At 40.4% G+C, this 20,203-nt stretch overlaps 1 protein-coding gene and 2 long non-coding RNA genes across 4 annotated transcripts in view; 2 read left to right on the top strand and 1 right to left on the bottom strand.

The window, feature by feature from the left end:
* The window catches only part of LOC105383202, a 119,390-nt gene that overhangs the window by 21,688 nt on the left and 77,499 nt on the right, over positions 1-20,203 (bottom strand). The gene's annotated exons all lie outside the window — the stretch shown is intronic.
* Positions 4,080-5,287, top strand: LOC125490138. Its single transcript, XR_007267489.1, has 2 exons — positions 4,080-4,363; positions 4,696-5,287. It is a non-coding gene; the product is annotated as an uncharacterized LOC125490138 (long non-coding RNA).
* LOC125490139 lies at positions 9,478-13,029 on the top strand. The gene is made up of 2 exons (XR_007267490.1): positions 9,478-9,616; positions 12,945-13,029. It is a non-coding gene; the product is annotated as an uncharacterized LOC125490139 (long non-coding RNA).

Raw genomic sequence — 20,203 nt, 5'->3', positions numbered from 1 at the left:
AAGCTCGTAATAATAAGTATATGAATATAGTTATATGTGAAATTTCACAGCTATTTTATACCGCTTCAATCCTCTGAAATCGGATACATAGAAATCTATTGTCGTCTGGCGCGATATCGCGACTTCGATAAAATTGTAGTTAGTAAAAAAATCTACAATAAGTAACCGAAATGCTTCGATATTCAAAGATTCAATAATCCAGCCACAATCTAACATTTATTCAAGTAAACACGGATCCGCTTCAATCTTTGACTTCTTAATCTTTGGCTTCTTTGTGGAGGGGACTATTGTATTGTGTCTCGGTTCTCGGAAAGCGAGGCTCGCTTTGAGAACCTTTCAACTCGCTATTGCTACTAGAATTGCCCTCATCCTCATTGGACAGTCACGAGGAAGATCCGACTCAAAGAATATTAATGTTGGAAGATATCACTGTGACTCGGAGCGACGTCAACACATCTTCTGAGAAGGGTCACTTTAAAGGTCTACCTATTGGTATCGTACGTATCACACCAAACGGATTGTCACAAATGTACTTATATAGAGACATGGACGTCGGCAATGCCAATACAGTGGACGCACTTGTGTGAATTTATGTTTTAAAATTGTAACGAAGTCGTTACAACAACGGCCACACACCTACCCGCATCTCCGAGCCAACAACAAGAACGCCGCGGGGTGGGGCACCGCACAGACCACTCCGGGTGACCAGAGGGGAAGCGGGACGGCACGGCCGCCGCACCTATAAAGCACCGCAAGACCGCCGCTCCGGCACTATTCGTCAACTCCAGCTCCGGCGTCTGATCAGCTCCCATCCCGTGCTTCCTTCCCACTCACCCTTATTGTATTTATGTATCTATAGCCTGCGTCGCGACGATCTGGTCTCGATAGGCGCAGCTTGGTTACCCCCTCGTTGTGACTGAGGCTTCGAGCGCGGCGCGGCTGCAATTATTAGCCCAAGATCCTGTACCCTTTATCCTTTCCTACTATTTGCTATAAATCCGCGTTTGCCCCTTCAGGGCCCTGTTTAAATAGTTAGATACTTAATAAATATCCTTATTTGTGCATTTGTGTGGTGAATACATAGTTACAAGCTGTAAGTACTAGATATATAAGTTATTATTGTAAATAAAGCGGAGCCAGTCCCGCCTAATTGTTGTATATTGTAATCCGTGTTATTCATTTCCATCCCGTACACCTACCGAGGTTATTTCCCTCCAGGGGCCTCAGGAATAAGGATAGAATAGCTAGGACCGCTTCACGGTCATATTATAAACCCCCAGGGTGACCGGAGACTCCTTCAGAGGCCCGGCACCGACTTGAGCTAGCCTAGGACCGCTTCCCGGTATACACCGTTCGAGAGACATTCAGTACCAGCCCTAAGCACTAGGAAACCAGTAGTCATTAGGGTAAGTACATATTTAATATAGCATCCAACCCCTACTCTCGGGGGAGGCCAGAAAGGTCGATTCACCCAGGGGTCGCTCCCCGGTGGTCCAGACCCGCTCCAGCTGAACTGCTACATTACATTGGCGCCCAACTTAAAATCCACTTATTTTCATCACTATTTAATATTATTAGCCCCCCGTAATAACACGTAAATCAATAGAAATAACCAACCGAACGACTTACCGTTCAATTTAACTACCTACCCGCAATCATTCTAAAAATAGACCGACAACCGACCGACCGACCCCGTTTAACAAAAATTACAATTCAAAAGTAAAGAACAAAAATTTTTGTTGGTCATTTTTATTATTTTTTTCCGTAACCGATTACAAACTGGCCCCGTTTTATAATAGATAATAAGTACACAACATCAAATGTCAACGTCTTGGATTTATAACCTTAGTAAAGAGGAATTAATAAGGGAGAGCAAGGAAAGGAAGCTACCGACCGTTAATTTAACCGTAGACAAACTAAGAAAACAGCTAGCCGACCACACCAGAGAAGAAGAGGAGGAGACCTTCGAGATGACATCCGAAGACCAGACCAAAACCACGAGCCAGCTGAACCTGTCGTCCATCGTGAGGGAATGGAATATATCGTTCGACACCGCATGCGACCCGGTTGAGTTCGTCGAGCGTTTGGATGAACTGACGTCATCAGGTGACGTTCCGCAGGACCGATTACTCCAGGTACTACCGAAAGTGCTGAGAGGAAAACCGTTATTATGGTATAGAAACAATTCCGACACCTGGGACAAGTGGGAAGACTTCCTAAAAGACTTCAAACTATTCTACTACCCGGCGGGATACGAGAAGAACCTGCTCGAGATGATCATCGCACGCAAGCAACACCACCGTGAATCTTTCGTCGATTACCTGACCGACATACAAACCCTGATGAGAAGGTATGGGAAAATGACCAAAACAGAAAAAGAAGAAAGAATATACGAGAACATGAACGCGAGTTACAAGTACTACATCAAGAAGCAAGACTTCACCAGCCTCGGGGAATTAATTAGACAGGCAGCCGAGTACGAGCAGATCACAGAAGAATCCTCATCTCAACAGTGGAACGACCGACCAGACCGACACCGCCAGACACCGAAAACTTACCCAGAAAGATCACCAGAACCGCGTAAAATACACGAAAAATACGACAAGACCACATGCTGTTGGAACTGCGGCAAAACAGGCCACTCACACAAGGAATGCCGGGGCAGGCAAGTACTGTTCTGTAGCCAATGCGGAGTCCTCGGAAGACTAACGCGCAACTGCTGCAGAAAAGAAACCAAATTCGGAGACACCAACATAACCGCTGAAGAAAACCGACCGGAATACCGAATCTTCGAAGACGTGAAAATAGGGGGAATCACGTACCGAGCACTAGTTGATACAGGCTCCACCAGATCATACATCAGTAGAAACATCTATGAAGATAACTCGAGAAACGCTGATAAAGAAGAAGCCACAGGGATGCGAGTAACCCTCGCAGACGGCAGAGTCATGGACGTGAAGCTCAGAATAGAACCAGAGATTGAGATCCGGCAGAGAAAAATAACACACGAACTCTTCGTGCTACCACCTTACTCACCGTCAAACCTAATCATCATAGGTATAGATCTCCTTAGAAAAGCAGGAGCCACAATAGTCTGGGAAAACAACACCGAAAATACACCGAAAGAAGTCCAGGAAACTAACCAACAGAAACCTCAAGTCGTCGCACAAGAACCAACACCACCGAACAATAATAAATTCAACGGCCCAAGAAAGTCGAAATCCCGCAAGCACAAGAAAATACCTAATCAACAACATCCACCAAGATATCCCGACACAGCTTCAATCCAGGAACGAAAAGGATGGTTCGAGAGGAAAATGTTCGAAACCCATAATTCACCTGAAAATGACCCAACATTTACGATTAAAAACGGCTCACTCCAAAAACGAATTGTAATTCCAAGATACGGGGTCAAGATAGACGCACAATCCCAATGGAAAATATGCGTTCCGACAGTGAAAAGAAGGTCGATTATCGAACAACACCATAATGGACAAGCAAAAACAAGATACCTAAGCACCACAAAATTATTAAAAAGTATTGCCGAAACATACTACTGGCCCGGGATGTACAAAGATGTTCTTCATCATATGAAAAAGTACAAAGAACGACTAAAATCATCATCATCAAACTCGCCGCAACCAAATTCCACCGAACCGAAGCAATAAGTTACCTACCGACGACGTCATCACCCATCGCCAGATGTGCCTAGCCGCGGTACTCATGCGATGCCGAACGAACCGATTATTCCAAACCTACCCTCAGTCATCAATAATGAAGATCGAAGATAAATAGCCGTAAAAAAAGTTAAAACATTTATATATTTATGACCTAGTCATTCCGTACCGTACCGTATAAATCTTATTAGCTGTGTATAATTAGTAATTTAATTAATTATAGATGTACAACCGAAAAACCACAATCTGTATTAAAAATATAGAAATAGGTAAAAATGTAAACGCAAATGCACACATTTAATACCGTCCGTCCGTAGTATAATATAATATAAGAAATAATAGACACACAGATATGTTAAACGTATAACAACCACCTTTTTACATCCAAGTCACAGGTAAAAATTTTGCTCAGACTTAGAATAAGCATTGTAACATTTTTGAACGCAGCCCAATACGTTACTCTGTGAACGTACATAGGTTAGAATTTTGGTTGTTAATTCATTGTCAAGTGTCAAACCGAGTAAATTTCAGCAGCGCAAGGGCACATGCGCCGGATAAATTTTAACTTTTAGTTTATCTGCATTGTAAAGAATTCAGTAAATTGCATCCGTAAATAACCAAAACTACATTATATAAGAAGTAAAATGTATACCGAGTACACAATAAGTTGTACATAACCTTACAATGTAAGTAAAATCAACTAAGCATTTTATCCTTGCTCATGCTCATAAAAACAAAATATTCACAATCTTTTGTATAGAAAAGAATACCGAATACACCGTTTCCGTCCGAATTTACCTGCACTAAGCAAAGATGAAATGCTCATGTACTATTTACCTTATAATCTTGTTTTTTTGCTAAAGTAAATAATAATGCATACTGCATACCGAAATAATGTAACTTGTAATAATAGCATAAAGATATAATACCGAATGCACAAATAATCCCGTAAAAATAACCGTTTATCCGCATAATCCCCTTTGACAATATGTATACAGATCTTGTGAATTTTTATCAGGTAAAAATTCTACTGTTGAGGGGGGAGAATGTAACGAAGTCGTTACAACAACGGCCACACACCTACCCGCATCTCCGAGCCAACAACAAGAACGCCGCGGGGTGGGGCACCGCACAGACCACTCCGGGTGACCAGAGGGGAAGCGGGACGGCACGGCCGCCGCACCTATAAAGCACCGCAAGACCGCCGCTCCGGCACCATTCGTCAACTCCAGCTCCGGCGTCTGATCAGCTCCCATCCCGTGCTTCCTTCCCACTCACCCTTATTGTATTTATGTATCTATAGCCTGCGTCGCGACGATCTGGTCTCGATAGGCGCAGCTTGGTTACCCCCTCGTTGTGACTGAGGCTTCGAGCGCGGCGCGGCTGCAATTATTAGCCCAAGATCCTGTACCCTTTATCCTTTCCTACTATTTGCTATAAATCCGCGTTTGCCCCTTCAGGGCCCTGTTTAAATAGTTAGATACTTAATAAATATCCTTATTTGTGCATTTGTGTGGTGAATACATAGTTACAAGCTGTAAGTACTAGATATATAAGTTATTATTGTAAATAAAGCGGAGCCAGTCCCGCCTAATTGTTGTATATTGTAATCCGTGTTATTCATTTCCATCCCGTACACCTACCGAGGTTATTTCCCTCCAGGGGCCTCAGGAATAAGGATAGAATAGCTAGGACCGCTTCACGGTCATATTATAAACCCCCAGGGTGACCGGAGACTCCTTCAGAGGCCCGGCACCGACTTGAGCTAGCCTAGGACCGCTTCCCGGTATACACCGTTCGAGAGACATTCAGTACCAGCCCTAAGCACTAGGAAACCAGTAGTCATTAGGGTAAGTACATATTTAATATAGCATCCAACCCCTACTCTCGGGGGAGGCCAGAAAGGTCGATTCACCCAGGGGTCGCTCCCCGGTGGTCCAGACCCGCTCCAGCTGAACTGCTACATTACAAAATTATATAATTTAGATATGTTTGTATTAAGCATATTACCAGACAAAAAAGTGTATTTTTCACTAGAACTTATTCATTGCTCGTGAGTGTAGTGCATGTAAATATATTTTTGTCCCCTGTAAGTGTTTCCGCAAGTTTGTGAGTTGGTTATCCTCGTCTCAGCGCGGTCGTATCCCTCCCGTCTCCGATATTCCACAAAGTTTAGATAGAATCCCTTAAAACTTGCCCGATAGTGAGCGTAACTCGGAATAGATAATTAGTATGTGGTCTGTGAACCCACAGGGGTAGGCAAGTGTACATTCACTTAGCAAGTGAATTATGTATATACCTATAGAGATTTTTATACTTAACTAATATTTTATGTTAGTTGCTTTTACTGATAAGGTCTTTTCTTTGTTTCATATTTAATTATTTCTAAGTAAAGTCTGTGACCTTGCGAGGTGTAGAGGATATAGATAATGTCTCAGAAACAAATATCGAAAAACCTAGGCAGAGCCTGTAATATTGGTATCAGACTACTGATATATTATTTACATAGAATACCTACATATTGTACCTACATACTAATTAACACATACATGAAACTCTATGGTAGCAGATTTACATGTAGCTTTGTGAACTAATACATGATGATACGATGTATGTATGACATACTGGTATTGATAATATATGCTTGACTAACACGAGTCGGTCTAGCACTTAAGTACTTTGAACTACTTGTAAGTCTAGACCTCAGGCAAGCTTACTCGGCGTGTGTGACCTTTGAAACCACACCAAACTAACATAGTTGGCGACATGTACTGATATCTGGACGTACACGTACACATAACTCACTCGCGAGTAATGAAAAAGTTCCAGTGACATTGCACCATGTTACTTACTCCTACAACTCCTACATGGAAAAGGCAGTACATTTAACAGCACAACAAAATATTAGTTACCAACTACAAACAAAAAAATAAGTGTTAGTCTTTTAAGTTTAAAAAAATTGTCCTTGCAACTTGCAAGCATTTTGTGAACTTTTTCATTGCTCGTGGTGAGTATAGTAAATTATGACATCTCTTTTCTACTAGGCACCAGTTTTTTCAGGTAAAGCCAGGGCCAAAAAACAAACATCTGGCGAGGCTGTGAATGGAATCCGGAGTCTTCTACTTAAGGTATGAAAGCTGTTATGTTAATTTAGATGAGCAGAGATCTTAACTCGAGTAATCTGCCATAAACCTCTTATTACAACGAACTAGATAGACGATAATCTTAGTAGCGATATCGAGTGAGCTGATAAAAGGATATTAGTTTAGAAGTCTTCTTATTTTAATAATATGAAAACCAGAAACTGTTGAAGTACATAGACACAGAGGTAGAATTCACGAACTGAGTGGTCACTCTCGCTTACGAAAAACGCGAATCACGGCTGTATCTTTTTGTATTAAACCTACCGATTACAAAAACCTACAGCACGCATGACCATCCCTGGGCCCGAAGTCTATGGAACGTGGAAATATGTGGATCACACTAGAGATGAAGGAAAGGGATCGAATGTAGCCATCGAATCAATACATAAAAATATGATTCATCTTAACTTGTTTTGTGAGTCAAAACTTATTTCAATAAGTGTTGTTTATTTGTTCATTCGGTTCATTAACCCGAGTAAAAAGACCAAAAGCTTTTGTCTTTACTTGTTTTCGAAAGCTTTCTATCGATGAAGAAATCAATTTAAGGGTCAATTATTATGTTTGAAGAATCAACTTCTTATTAACTTTTTTTTTGAAGATTGAAAGTTACAAAAAACCCTTATTATATATTATGTAAGGTTACGAAATGAAACTTTTTAAAAATAAGGGAGAGGATTGATTAAATTTTAGAAAAAAATAAGAATGTAGGTACTGATTAAAGGTACATAAATGTTAACTTTGGTTTTATTCCAGGTAGAGACCTCAAAAGTCTGCCCTCTGGGACATAGACCGTTAGACGTGTCATAAATAACTTTTGGTATATTTGAGATTGCATTTTTAAGAATACAATTTCAAACAAAGATTGTCACCACGTTATTACGGAGAAAAGTAATAAAACCTTCTTTTACTACATCAAATTCTAGAGAGTCATAAAACAGGCCCATTCCATTATGCTCAAATACGTTTTAACAACAACAAATGTCTAGAATAAAATCAAAATATGACGCAGAAAGTAATTTGAGGGCGTCCCACAATATAGTACATTGTACACTTTACAACAACAGTCGTCGCGACACTTAAACTTGACGTTGTGGAATAGAGAACAAATTAAATTCAGGCTAGCCGAAAGCTTCATTATGTTACTTTATTTTAAAATGTAGCTTTCTGTGTAATAAGTCCAAAACTCAAAAAGATAAGGGACTTTTGTGTAACTGAAACGTTTTTATAAAAAATATCGATTACAACAAGATATCAATTTCTGTTAAACATAACATCTGCATAGGTTTGATCCTTGCGGGATAGGCATAGGTGACAATTATTGCTGCAATTTACAGGCTATGTTTGGGGGACACTACGTTTTGCAGCAGCGGACAATTCTCGACCTTCTTGACCATTTCGGTATGACTTCTGGAGAGACTAGTGCTTGGGAATTGAACTGTAAATACTTGCAGAAGCCGAAGATATTGGCCGAAATCGTCCCCAAACTCTAGTTCGCAACGCAGACACTTGTGTTTTTACGAGCCCCCGCGGTTCGTTTACAGAAGAGCTGGCCTTGACGCGGTGCAACCACTGACTGGTACACTTTGCTAGTACGGTAAATAATTGAAACTATAAACGGTTTTCAGCACTTTAGTCATGTCAGTTTTACCATAAATTCCCCATGGCCCGCTCGTCGTATTCCCCTGCGACTGAAGCTAGGACACTGGAGCTGCGACAAGGAGGCGTAGCAATTCGGTGGCGAAGGAATGATTCTATTAAATAGGACTGTTCGGCGAAACATTTTAGATTACAAATGTAATGTATGTAACTACGCGGGTACCTGCAAGTCAGTAATAAACTACCGTTCGTTACGCACACTCGTGTTTCATTGCCACCTAAGTACCTAATTATCCTATAATTCATTGGCTACGAGTCTGGTGATAAAGTGACAATGCCTTCATATCTCGGCGAAATAACAAGTTTTGATTATAAAGTGCACGCTTGGGACATTTTTAAAAATCGTTTGAATAACTTTTTTATCGTGAACAAAATAACCGATAATAAAAGTAACTACCTTCTTACTTATTTATCGGACGATTCTTACCGTTTGGCGAAGAACCTCGTGCACCCAAAGGACATTGAAACTTTGACCTTCGACGACCTCGTGAATGCCTTGGATACCCACTTCACTCCGAAGAGATCCACATTTGCTGATCGGGCTACCTTCTATATGGCTACAAAAGAAAGTAGCGAGACTATGGAAGAGTGGCTAATTCGTTTGCGAGGATTAGCTGTATTTTGTGATTTCGGAGCGGCATTAGACACGCTACTTCGCGACCGGTTTATTCTGGGATTGCCAGATGGACCGGAAAGGAACAGATTGTTCGAGCAGGACGCGAAGACCCTGACGGTTGCGAAAGCGCTAGAGGTGGCTCAGCAACAGGCATGCGTCAGGATGGCGAGGACAGCTGTAGGAGGCGACGGGCCCCGCGTGAAGGAGGAGCCGGTGTTCCGCCTGGGCGCGAGCGGCAGCAGGAGCGGCCGTGCGCGCGCCCCGGGCCCGCCGGCAGGACGCGAGGCGAGGCGCGATGGCGCTGATTATCCTAACAGCTGTGAAGTGTGTGGCATGAATAGTCACAGTGCAGGTTCTTGTCGGTACAAGAACTATAAGTGTCAGTGTTGTGGTAAAAAAGGCCATCTCAAGAAGGTGTGCAGTGAAAGAAAGTGCCGTTCACGGTTAAATAACATTACTCAGGTCGAGGCTGCTGAGGATAGCTCAGGCAGCGATTGCGACGAATGCAAAATGTTCAACATGAGGTATGCTAATATTGAACCATTCACTATTGATGTTACAATTAACGATTGCCCATTAACTATGGAAATTGACTCAGGTTCAGGGATAACAGTTATTTCAGAACGAATATGGTCTCAAATGTTTTCTAAAAATAAATTAGAAGAATGTAAGCTAAAAATTTGTTTTTACACGGGACATAAAATCAAACCTTTGGGCTATTTCCAAGCTTCAGTTAAATATCAAGACAAGGTTGCACAATTGAATATTATTGTTATTCAAAATGGGGGGCCCCCTTTGATAGGAAGAGATTTTATGTCCGCGTTTAACATATGTTTTTCATCTGTAAATTACATGACGAATAATAAGGAGATAAGTGAGTTATTGCGAGGTTACGCTGACTTATGGAAGGACGAATTAGGGCAATTCAATAAATTTGTTGTACACTTAAAATTAAAAGAAGGTGCAAAACCCAAATTTTATAAACCAAGGCCCGTGCCCTTTGCCCTTAAGGATAAAGTTGAGACCGAGTTAGACCGTTTAGTAAAGTTAGGCATATTAGTACCTGTCTCATATTCCAAATACGGTACACCGATTGTGCCCGTGTTAAGATCTGATGGAAAGATAAGAATATGTGGGGATTACGCATTGACTTTAAACAATGACATTGAGGTAGAACGTTTTCCAATGCCCCGTATCGAAGAAGTGTTTACCAAACTCAGGGGCGGGGAACATTATTCAAAAATAGATTTAAAAATGGCGTATAATCAGTTAGAACTTTGTAGCGATGATGGATCGCAAGATCTAACAACAATTAGCACAAGTAAAGGCTTGTTTAAATACACTCGTTTAGTGTTCGGCCTGGCCAATGCACCGGCGATCTTTCAACGGGCGATTGAAACACTTTTAATAGGGATAGAAGGAGTAGTAGTATGGTTGGACGATATTTGTATTACAGGTCCAACGAAAGAAATACATATGGAACGCTTAGAAGCTGTATTAAAACGGTTACAAGAAGCAGGCCTTCGACTGCAGCAGCAGAAGTGCGAATTTTTCCGTGAAAGTGTGACTTATTTAGGTTTTGTCATCGACAAAAATGGCTTGAGAACATGTCCTAAAAAGGTTGAGGCTATAACAAAATGCCCGCCGCCGACAAATGTACGGGAAATAAAACGGTTCCTAGGTATGATAAATTATTATAGGAAGTTTATTCCGAACGCATCGACGATCCTAAGTCCGTTGAATGAGTTGGTTTGTGATGACGTAACGTGGGAGTGGGGCCATAGGCAACAGGCCGCGTTCGATCAGATCAGACGAGAGCTCACGTCCGACCGCGTGCTGACTCATTTTGACCCGGCAGCTCGCCTGGTGCTGACCGTGGACGCGGGCCCGGCGGGGCTGGGGGCGTGCCTGGCGCAGGGCCCCGACGGACAGGAACGACCGTTGGCATTTGCCTCGAGGACACTCTCAGCGAGTGAGAAAAATTATAGTCAAATCCAAAAGGAAGCGACGGCTATAATTTATGGTGTAAAGTACTTCCACCAATATTTGTATGGGCGTGATATTCCGTTTGTACTTAAGACTGACCATAAGCCACTTATCGCTATCTTTGGTAAAAAAAACGGAGTTTCAGTGATGGCGGCTTCTAGATTACAAAGGTATGCGATATATCTATCCGCATATAATTATGTAATACAGTACTTACCGTCGGAGAAAAATATAGTTGCAGATTATTTTTCTCGAGCACCACTGCCGGTGCGACACACGGAGCTGGAGGACGCGGAGGACGCCGCGGCGGCTCCTCTGCACTTTCTCGATGAGTCAACGTTACCCGTATCAGTTGATGACGTCAGGACGGCCACAGCGGCTGATCGAACGCTTCAGACAGTCATTAAATACATGTTAAAAGGGTGGCCTCGCAAGGTAACTTGCGCCGCTATACAGCCGTACTTCCGTTGCAAATCCGACTTAGAAGTAGAAGACGGTTGCTTACTGCGTGGCCACAGGGTTGTCATACCGAGTTTGTTGCGGGAACGTCTTATGTACGAGTTACATAAAGGACATTTTGGCATTGTAAAGACGAAAAGTTCAGCTCGAAGTAGGATGTGGTGGCCTTATATTGATAAGGACATTGAGCAGTGTATAGGTAACTGTAGCACGTGCACCGCACTGCGCCCCGCACCGCCGAGCGCCGCCCCCGCACCCTGGCCGCGGCCCCCCGGCCCGTGGTGGCGCATACACATCGATTACATGACTATTGGGCAAAGGGTATACTTAATTGTTGTAGACGCGTTCAGTAAATGGCTAGAGTGCTTCCATATGAGCAGCGGAACGTCCACACACTCTTATTTCAAAATTAAAGTACCTATTCTCCAGATTTGGTTTGGTAAAAGTTATATGTTCAGATAATGATGCAAAAATTAAAACAGTAGAATTTAGAAAATTTTGTGAGGTAAATGGTATTGAACACGTGACATCGCCCATATATCACCCAGCCAGCAACGGCCAAGCGGAAAATTCTGTTCGTACATGTAAGAAAATGCTCAAATGTATATTAAGTAAACCTTCTAGATGTGTCGATGAGGACTTGCCTGGGTACTTGTTCCAATACCGAAACACCGTACATTGCGCCACCGGCTTGACCCCGGCAAAGTTGATGTATGGACGAGATCTGCGCTGTAGATTAGATTTAGTTGTACCAGCTAAAAATACCGATAACACCAGAAACAATGTGTCTACTAGTATAACCAGTTGTAGTAGAAAATTTAACGTTGGTGATCTGGTTTGGCTGAGATGGTACGTGTCTCGCAAACCAATTTGGACAAAAGGTGTCATACATAAGAAAATAGGTCAGCGACTTTATTCAGTTTTTGCTCAACAGTACAATGAATATGTAAACAGACATATAGATCAGCTGATAAGGTTCACGGGCACAAAACAGGTTGATTGTTGTGTTGGTGTTGGTGCTCGCTCGCCGCCGCCGCCGCCGCCGCCGCCGCCGGTCGTAGCGTGCGCGCACCCGCCCCCGCCTACCTCACCCCCGCCGGCGCCTTTGCCTAATGTAGTGACTCACACTGGTGACGTCACCTCGAATATTGTCACGATAGATGAGCCGAATGATGAGCCATTTGTGGATGCTTTAGGTGGTGAGGAAGGAAGGGATTCTGTCGGAATAGAGGATGAGCGACCGGCAATTAGTTCAATCGTACAAGGGTCCGAATCGGTAGATCAATCTGTACCTACCGCATCTAATGACCCGTCGCACACCCTCGCACATAGATATAATCTTAGACCTAGTAAGGATATTAACTATAAAAAGTGATAATTATAATTGTGTTTCTTGTGTCACTCCAGGTTTCCAAATTAGACCGGAAGGAGTGTAATGTATGTAACTACGCGGGTACCTGCAAGTCAGTAATAAACTACCGTTCGTTACGCACACTCGTGTTTCATTGCCACCTAAGTACCTAATTATCCTATACTTCAACAAATCTATCGGTTAAATTTAAAGAGCGATCTTATATCAACAATCTTCAAAGAGTGCTTTCGGTTATCAATTTTATCCGAGAAGCATTATTTCGGTGAACTAACCGTCGTTGAACAGTGCCTTCGAGTTACCGAGCTTTCGATGAAGGGTAATTCGGCAAACAACTCAGAGCTCGCCCTAGCAAGACGCGGTGAAGGCAGTGGAAGGGGGGGGGGGGAATGTATGTTCCTACTTCATTATAATCAATCAACACCATTTCCAGCCTTGTGTATTTACTTCCCAAATGTTTATTTCCGTCTGCTGTGCTCCAGACGAAAAAAAACTTTATTTGGAAGGCTATAAGGATCACTTAAGCGTATTTCAGAGCCTTACTCCATGGTTGGGCGGCTTTGTAATAAGTTTAACATACTTATTGATAAGTACACCCTGTAATTGATTTTATTGCAAAGAGGTAAAGACTAGAGCGTGGCAAAGATTACAACTAATAAAATCATACTTTTACAGGATTTAAATGGTACCTACTTATTTCGAAATAAAAATGAGAATAACTTACTAATGAGCCACTTTGTATCTCGGGAACTTGCAAGATTAAAGCCTAAACGAGGTCTAGACGAGTAATCGGCGATATGGAGCCAAGAAACTCGCAGCGAACCTTAGAGGGTCACTCTATATGTCAAAAAAGTAACCCTAAAATTCATAGTACGTATTATAAATTTACAACAAGGTTAACATTTACTTTGAAACACAAGAGTTTCGACTCTTTACGGCAGTGAAAAGGAAAAAAATCGTATGAATCACATCGTAAATTTTAAACCTATTGTAAAGAGTCAAAAAGCTCTATGAATTTGGGGGTAAGTTTCAGAGCGCTGCTGCGCGAGCCAACGTGCCGATTGCACGACAGCTCTCGTTCGTTCGTTTTTCTTCAGTATAGAGTGCCCCCCCTGAGCCTGATTTACAGCAAACACGCGCGCCCCATATCACATTAACTACTCGCTAACATCTAGATAACTGACTCCAAACTGCAGGGGGCTATACTGCTGCATACTGCACATACTAAGTGGAACGCCAAGACAGATTACGTCTTCAGACTTCTTGGAAATTTGGAACACTGCCGTTTAATGCAACGCTAAAACTTATATACCTATGTATCTTATTTTTGTTTTGGGAGGTTAAAACGCAACACTGCACAGTTTTGTAAAATAGTAATGACCAGATATACTTTTTTTACTTATTAAGACATTCATCATCATAATATCAGCCCGTCAGTCATAATCGTCGATAATTATGTACGACGCATTAAATAAAAATGACAACATATTCAAAGTGTTACGTTTATCCAGTCCTCCACTACATACGTGATCTATACTTAAGTGATGTAGCCATTAACCCACGACTCAAGCTTCATCTAAGTTCATCTTACAACAAAGGATTACCTATAATAACATTATTTCTTATACATTACCCTCGCAACTCACCTACGTACAAATATCGCGTTTATGTCGTCTCCACTAGGTTCAAGTTAGATCGGCCGTGAGATTCAACATGGCCGCCGAACGGTTAGAACTTTGATTTGAACTTCAAAGGTTATATTGTAAATTGATGGATTGGTAAAGTTTTAACATTTATTCGTGTTTTTATAGTAAACGTTAGTATTAATTCAAGTCTCGGGTATTTGCTGTGGCTGAGAGAATAAGATTAAGTACATTTTCTTAGTTTTGCGACTGTTTACTTAACAACTTATAGAGTGAATTTTAAAGATAAACAAAGTTGAAGTTGTATTATTTTGAAGTTTCAATTCTATTTCTACAAATTTACAGACGTACTAAGGAGTGCCTTGCAGTTAAATTACTCGTAATACCTAATTAATACTAATTACTCAATATTATCTTTATAAAACTTATAATTATATCAAGTATTACATAAATGAGTAGTACCTATATCTACATACTTCGCGAACCCTCCTGAATGTACCGTATTCTCTCACTTCTACATAAAGTTACATCCAGTAATTTATAACTTCACTTTACATCTCGTCACGGCTGACGAGGTCGCTGGAGTGATTGCGATTATCATACATCTTTGAAAACAAAATGTTTCTTTTTTAAACGAAAAATATAAAATAAAAATCGAAGTACTTAACTGTTTGTCCAAGTAGATGTTACACTATTGTCAGCTTGATAATAAATTTAAAAAATGATCAAAATTACATATAAATCACCTGTGAATTGGCACAACTCTATCCACAGGACCTACGAGCTCTAGCACATAAGAACACAAGCTCACATTTCCACGCCCCCCCAATATTTTCAGTCTGCACTGAGAATTGCGTCTTTTGACGTCAGCAAGTGATCCGGTTATATCCGCCTCAAACCTCGTTTGCGGCTCACAGGCGCGATGGGGCGGCAAACTGAGTTACCGCCCCCCTTTACCATCTCCGCAGTAGGGGCGGTGGCGGCCCTACTCAGAACGTGCTTATGAAAATCAAATTAATAACTTAACTGAAGAAGATTAAGACCAATAAGCGGATCTTAAACGGCTGTGTGAAACTGGTCCAACATAGTTAAATGTTCAGTTAAGATTCGCTTGGTAAATAATGAAAAAGACTATTCGATGACTCATGCGTTTTACCGCTTTAAGCTTCAAAAAAATCATAATACAGAAAACTACAAACTTTTTAATAACGTAACTGAAGAAGATTAAGTCCAATATAATAATATTAATAAGCGTCACAGCCCGTAAAATGGCAACAGGCCCGCCCCCTATTACATTGGGACTAACATAACACTCTGGCGAAAAGTGGGTGCAGCAATGCACCTCTGCCTACCTCGCAAAGGGAGTACATTAGTACAAGGCGAGAGTGCGTGTTTTTTTTTTACAAACTTTTTTTAAATTGATATTTTTCGGTAAGGATGCCGGATGTAGGTAGTACATATAAAACTTTATTAATTAAAAAATGATCGTTTGTTATTGCTGTGGCTCTGAATACAACTTTAGTTACTTACTGTCTCGGTTCTTCCAGTTTTGAGTAAAATATTTGAGAGGATCATACTCAGTCAGATGCTTTTGCATTTCAATGAAGCTCGACTGTTTCATAGCCAGCAGTATGGTTTTACAAAAGGCAAATCAACAACCGATGCCGGTACTGCGTTAATTAAGCACATATTTGACGCCTGGGAAGACCATCACGATGCTATTGGAGTCTTCTGTGATCTGTCGAAGGCGTTTGATTGTGTGGACCATCAGACTTTAATTTCGAAACTGAGATACTATGGAATAGGAGGAAAGGCTTTAGATTTGATAGCTTCATATTTAGACAAGAGGCAACAAAGGGTCGATATTAATAATACTAAATCACAGGGGGCTCATGTAAAGATAGGCGTCCCTCAAGGATCTATTCTAGGACCATTTTTATTCCTCATTTATATTAATGACTTGCCTTTTATGGTTGAAAAATTGACTAATATAGTTTTATTTGCTGACGATACTTCTTTGCTTTTTAAAGTTAAAAGAAGTGAAAATATTTTTTATGAAATTAATTCTATTCTATCTGACATACACGATTGGTTTACCGTAAATAATCTTTTATTGAATTCTAAGAAAACGAAATGTATTAAATTTACACTGCCGAATGTTAGACAATGCGATACTAACATTATTCTAGATGGGAATAAATTGGACCTAGTTAATGATACTGTCTTTCTTGGTATGACTATAGATTCAAAGTTACAATGGGGACCTCACATTGCCAAATTGGCTGGAAGGTTGAGCTCGGCAGCTTTTGCTGTACGGAAAATTAGACAACTGACCGACGTTGAAACCGCCAGATTAGTTTACTTTAGTTATTTCCACAGCTTATTGTCGTATGGCATTTTGCTTTGGGGTAGAGCCGCTGATATTGAGACTATATTTGTATTACAGAAAAGAGCCATCCGCTCTATATACAAACTTGGTTCCAGGGATTCATTGAGAGAACTATTTAAAGAAATTAACATCCTTACAGTTCCATGTCAGTTCATTTTTAGGGTTCCGTAGCCAAAATGGCAAAAACGGAACCCTTATAGTTTCGTCATGTCCGTCTGTCCGTCTGTCCGTCTGTCACAGCCGATTTACTCGGAAACTATAAGTACTACAGTGATGAAATTTGATGGGAATATGTGTTGTATGAACCGCTACAAAAATATGACACTAAATAGTAAAAAAAAGAATTGGGGGTGGGGCCCCCCATACATGTAACTGAGGGATGAAATTTTTTTTTCGATGTACATACCCGTGTGGGGTATCAATGGAAAGGTCTTTTAAAATGATATAAAGTTTTCTGAAAAACATTTTTCTTAAAGTGAACGGTTTTTGAGATATCAGCTCTCAAAGTCGTAAAAAGTATGTCCCCCCCCCTCTATTTTTATAACTACGGGGTATAAAATTCTAAAAAAAATAGAGGTGATGCATGCTAATTAACTCTTTCAACGATTTTTGGTTTGATCAAAGTATCTCTTATAGTTTTTGAGATAGGTTGATTTAACTGTAATATTATATTTGCTGCTACGGAACCCTTTGTGCGCGAGCCCGACTCGCACTTGGCCGGTTTTTTCCAATTTAATGTATGTACGAAAGAATATTTCAACTTTTGATACAATTGGCAGTAATCATGACATTAATACTAGGAACAAGCATAAGCTGGCTTTTCCAGCGATGCGTCTGGCGAAAGTTAATAAATCGTTTTTAGGGTACTGTATTAGATTTTATAATAAGCTTCCAACAGAAGTTGCTCAAATGCCAGAGAATAAGTTTAAGTGTTACATTAAAGAGAAACTCAGTAAAAAAGCTTATTATAGAATTGATGATTACTTAGAGGACGTTAATGCATGGCTGTGATAAGTAGTTAGCTCTGCTCATATTATTATAATAATAATAATTAAGCTTATATGTATTGTATACCAACTAGTTTTAAGTCTTTTTTTGAAAAGATGGCTCAGGAGTTTCTTGCCTCCGTTCTTCTCCTTAGACAGAAAGAGCCCCCCCTTATCCGAACGGAGAGTAATTTGTAAAAATTGACGTTCATCAGAAAATTTTATATTTGTACGATGAATAAAAAATTTTGACTTTGACTTTGACTTTGACTTTACTGATAATTTGCATCAATTAGGTTGGCAAGGCCCGCATGTGACACACTAGGGGGCTCCCTGTAGGGGGCTGATACGCCTACAACCGCTGCGACTAACTCGGTTTATCTCGTTTAAAATAGTCCACTTATCTATTCTACTACTCCCACTCGCGTATAGTCTGCCGCTTGTGACATGTGCTATTAATTCGTATTACAAAGCCATGCGATTCTGTACCTATATGCCTTATACCACAAGGGTTCGTTTCAACAAGAGCTATCCTTGTTGTCCTTGGATTTTTCTTCTTCTTAGTATTTCAGTGAAAAAACACCAAGTCATCGTGATAATCTTTCCCAATCAGATTAGCATCAGTCGCAGACCCCAGGGTGCGCTGGGACTGGAGTACATTTTATACTATCATCATCATCATCACAACCCACCACGTCACCACTGCTGTTGCACGGGACCCCTTCCAATCAAGGAAGGGTTTCAGGCCTTAGTCCACCAAGCTGGCCTAGTGCGGGTTGGTGGGCCCCAATACAAGCAAGCTTGTGCTGAGAGAGTTGTCGGGTATCAGCGCCCAGAAAACAACAATTTGAAATCGGTTACCCATGTAATAAGTGACCGTACCATGTGAAGCTTAACCTCGATGATCAGTTCCATCACTGAAGCTAGCTAGACTACGGACGATTCTTATATTTTAGACTATATATTATTTTATACAAGTATATTATTTTCTACAAAAAGGATATTTCTAATTGTAACGTTTAACAAAACCACCGGTACACAATAATAATAATAACTTTTTAACAATTATATTTCAAGCTCAATTAACACACATATTCCATGGAAATTTTAATTGAGTTCGTCAAACACAAAATGAAATTATGAAGCTTGCAAATAAGTTTTAATTGAAAAATCCACTGGATAAGTCACGTACAAGCGAGTTCTTTAGAATTAAAATATCCAGTTTCTATTTCCTCGTGAGTGTCTGAAAATATAGTTAGTTGTATGAGAGTATATTTGATATCTCCAATTGGCGTAGAATTTATTAAAAACGTAAGGTACCTTTGGATAACAACTAAAATGTTATTGGAACCGAAAAAAGTAGCCATTCGAGCACAGAGTACTATTAGAGTGTGAATGTTCATTTATTGCACATAAAAGACCTACAAAAAAACTTATAATTATTTATTGCCAGAGTGCTTGGTTAAATCTTATTGAATAAGCGTTTTTCTATTCTACTCCAATAATTTATTATTATAATGTATTTTATATCAGTAAGTTGATCCTGGTCTGCCTCGCCGTGACATTGACAAGTGCTCCATCGTAAATTGGGGATCAATAATGTTCCTGCGTATTTCATTTCACTTAGTTATTGATGTGTAACGAATAACGGTTTCATTTCTATGTATTTCGATATTGAATTTTGATACATGTTCGCATTATCTCTATGTCAATCTGTGAGCTGTAATTACGTGTAATTAATCGTAGTGTTGTATTCAATTCAGTTATTGGAAATATAGCAGTGGTTTGATTGCAATGTATAATATGTACTAATAGTATACAGTACTGCAGCAATGTTCGTTTACGGTTATGACACGTTGTTTACTTTGACACGAATTAAAATAAAATTCTTAGAATCGGATCGTACTACACTCACGGGCAATGAAAAGGATCGACTGAGAAAAACACAAAATTACTCCTAAACGGACAAGGCTAGCTTAATGACGCCTTCTGCGACATTGAAGTACATTTAACAGAGCATCAGGATATTACCAACTAAAAATGGTAATATTTTGTTCATATTTTAAAATAAATGTTTTGGAAAAATTTGGTTTGTTTGGTGTCTGCTTTTTGTGAGTGGCACTTTTTCATTGCCCGTGAGTGTCCACATGGCTGGCATGCAAAATGGCTCGAGAAGCTATGGTATGATATAAGTTGGTAAGTATATTTAATTTGTCTGAACGCAAAGTTATGGTAAAAATCGTACTCATAAAATTTTGAAGGAAATTCAAGCTTTCTTG

The sequence above is a fragment of the Plutella xylostella genome, chromosome 20 (genome assembly GCF_932276165.1).
Source record: "Plutella xylostella chromosome 20, ilPluXylo3.1, whole genome shotgun sequence".
Taxonomy (NCBI): Eukaryota; Metazoa; Arthropoda; class Insecta; order Lepidoptera; family Plutellidae; genus Plutella; species Plutella xylostella.
The sequence above is the reverse complement of the archived record's forward strand: the minus strand, read 5'-3'. Positions and strand labels throughout refer to the sequence as shown.